This window comes from Echinops telfairi, unplaced genomic scaffold, assembly GCF_000313985.2.
Source record: "Echinops telfairi isolate 266 unplaced genomic scaffold, ASM31398v2 ScPeMD7_31;HRSCAF=116, whole genome shotgun sequence".
Taxonomy (NCBI): Eukaryota; Metazoa; Chordata; class Mammalia; order Afrosoricida; family Tenrecidae; genus Echinops; species Echinops telfairi.
Genome location: NW_022103928.1, coordinates 24,606,998 through 24,609,996, shown reverse-complemented (window position 1 = coordinate 24,609,996; position 2,999 = coordinate 24,606,998). Strand labels below are relative to the sequence as shown.

Here is a 2,999-nt window from a genome sequence, read left to right as displayed (position 1 = left end):
GGGGGCTTAAGTGGAGAGGAAATGTTTTGAGAATGATGAGGGCAATGAATGTACAAATGCACTTTACACAATTGATGTGTGTATGGATTGTGATAAGAGTCGTATAAGCCCCTAATAAAACGATTTAAAAAACATAATAAGAGGGGTCTGGACAACAAAAGGCTTGGCCGAGATCAGAGACCTCTACAAGAAAGACCAGATCCCGACACAGTTGCAGGGAGTTTTTTGAGAGAGAGGCCTTTGGGCTTAGCCAGCGTAAGAGAAAGAGGCCCAAACAAAACAATTTTTTTTGCTTTTTTTCATTTCTCATGAACACTCTCTGGGTTTCTGTAAACACAAATGTGCAAATGTAGAGTCCACGAATTAGACTGATATCCACTCCGGTATACCCCCTCGGGGCCTACAGGACAAGCATGGAATGCCAAGTGGAAGGACACCTGCAGGATTCAGTTTTTACTTCAGAGGAAGACTTCACCTTTCTCCACAGCATCGAGTGACAATGCAATAAAAAATAAGCATCTCTGTGTTTTCTAACTCTGGTGAAAACCTGATAATTGACTCGAAGTTATTTCAAGCAGAACTAGTTACCAGTCAATTGAGTAGGAACTTCCCTATGGAGGAGAAACATATCTTTTTCCATGGAAAACACTGAATGTGTTTCATACACAGCCTGGATCCAATTATTAGTTAAGCCTAAAGTTCTGGGTTCTGGTTACAAAATGTTTGTTACAAGGTTACATAATGCCCAGATGACATTTTGCCAAAAGGCAACAACGGAGCCTCAGATGTTTTAGGGGTCGATCTGCACTGCGAGTTAAATTCTAATCAAAAGCTGAAGAATTATGAGATAGCAATGGCCAAGAGACAGCAACAGGCATGCGGGACAAATACTCCGCCCCAGGAAGAAAGCGGTAAGAGAGTTTCTCAGCTTCGCAGGTATAGCTCCTCTTCTGCAAAGCCCTTTATTAAATCAGAGATGCGAATGCTTGTTTGTAGCTGACCGGAAAATTCTGAACTCTTGAATGTAATATAAGATATGCCAGGACCCAGAGCGTGTATCAGAAATTAACTTTCTGACTCAAAGATAGATCCCTTCCACCTGGCTTTACTTAACTGAATCCAGTATCAGGGCTTGCAGTAAATCTTCCCTTCACATCACAGCACTGACGCAGCCACTGTGAAAAGTCCACGGGGTATGTGCACAACCTCTCGGGTTCACTGAAGTCCGATCCCAGGGACTATAAGCGTTATTTGTCACCTTGAAATTGTGAGATTGTATCTGATGGCCTAAGTATCCAATCCAGAGGCCTCAACGTGACCTACAGCCCTTTCGGCCCTGGACTCGGAGCTCCACTCAAGAGAGGGGGCTCACGTGAGGAGCCTTTGTTGGCACAAGTCAGGATCCCTCGTGTCACTGTCTATGCGTACAGTTCTTTGTAACTAGCTTCATAATAAAGTGAAGCCGCTGCTCAGTGGGGCTCTATTAACTTCATCAGGACCAGCTCACCCACCCTTTAGAGAAGGGGAAAGGTGGATGGTGTGCTCACTCCAGTTGGAATGACTGCCAGGGTCAACAACAACAGAAACAGTCGCCGGCTGCCTGGTTCCAACTCATGAGGACCCCACGCGTGCGGCCAGAGCAGAATGTGGCTGGCCTAGAACCTCCCCATCTTTTGAATCGCTGTCAAGCACAGGAACCGCTTGTACCACCCAGGACTTCCTTCCCACAGTAAGACATACTCTGGGGTGCCCCCTCAGACCCGTCACTGAACTGAGCAGTGAGAAGCTTAACTTCCTGGAAGACTCAAACAGTACTGGGATGGAGGCATCCACGTTTGTTTCTGATGATGAGCAAAGTGAGGCTTGGAGAAATCAAGTTCCCTGCTGAAGTGCACGTCCCTGGGAAATGAGACTCCGTGCACTTACTGCCACAGGTCGATGCCGGCTCATCACGACCCTAACAGGGCAGAGTAGAACGGCCCCTGTGTGTTTCTAGACTACAACTCTTTTCAGGAGTAGAGACCCTCCTCTTTCTTCCGTGGAGCAGCTGGTGGTTTCAAACGGCTGACCTGGCACCCCTGCCCCCCAGGGCTCTTCACAGGTGAGACTCTACGGTTGGAACCCAAGTCTAAGTCAGAGGTGGGCAACTGGTGCTCCTAAGCCAACCTGGGATACAGATCCACTTGGCCCAAGCTGGGTTTGTCAACATTTAGAAATAATTGCCCGTATTTCATTTAAAAAGGCAAATTCCCTACTCTTCTTGGAAGCTGCAGGAACTGGAAGCATAGAATTTGCATGACCTCAAGGTCATAAGGAGCTGAAGCCAAGGAACTAACACTTCCTTCAGAGAAGACCTGGATTCTCCAGTTGGCCACAGTCTCCACCATTCCCTAATGCCTGCACTGGAGCAATTTCCCTCACTTACCTCCCGCTGGGCCCTGTGAGCATCTGTGTTTGTAAGCATCTGGCCATGCACTCAGACACTGGAGGAGGTCTCTGTACACAACTTTTCTGAGTGCTACCAAGGACACCGACCTGTTCCAACTCCCAAATCCTTACGTGGCTTAATGGAAACTGAGCTGCGTCAGCCCCATTGACAAAACCTTAACAGGTCCAGAAAATCCCTCAACCACAGGCCCTGCAGGGTCCTGGATGTAACCACAGCCCGGCAAGCTTTAGACAGCTGACAGGGCTCCAGTCCTGGCAGTCCGGCCGGTTACTTACTGTCATATCTGAAGGTGATGCTGTGCAGCCCGCTGTTTCTGCTGGCCGGCCCCACTCCCTGTGGGAAAACAAGAGAACAGGATGCAGAGTGAAGCCAATTTGCTTTTCCAGCACAAATCCCCACCAAGTCAGCCCACGCGCAACACAACAGAGTCCCAGCCCCAGCCAGTCGCTGAGTGTTAAGCGGGCGTCTATCCACAGCTCTCTCCAAACTCACTCCTCCCAGGGGGGTTCCTGGCTGCCAGGCCACAGGGATCGCAAGTTCGTACTTGCCC

At 48.8% G+C, this 2,999-nt stretch overlaps 1 protein-coding gene across 1 annotated transcript in view; it reads right to left on the bottom strand.

Moving 5' to 3' along the window:
* Nucleotides 1-2,776, bottom strand: part of IL17RD (interleukin 17 receptor D) — a 29,143-nt gene extending 26,367 nt beyond the window's left edge. Inside the window, exon 1 of the mRNA XM_004702395.2 lies at nucleotides 2,725-2,776. The gene's annotated coding sequence lies outside the window, so the exon portion shown is untranslated. The remainder of the gene's footprint in view (nucleotides 1-2,724) is intronic.
* Nucleotides 2,777-2,999: the final 223 nt, after the last annotated feature.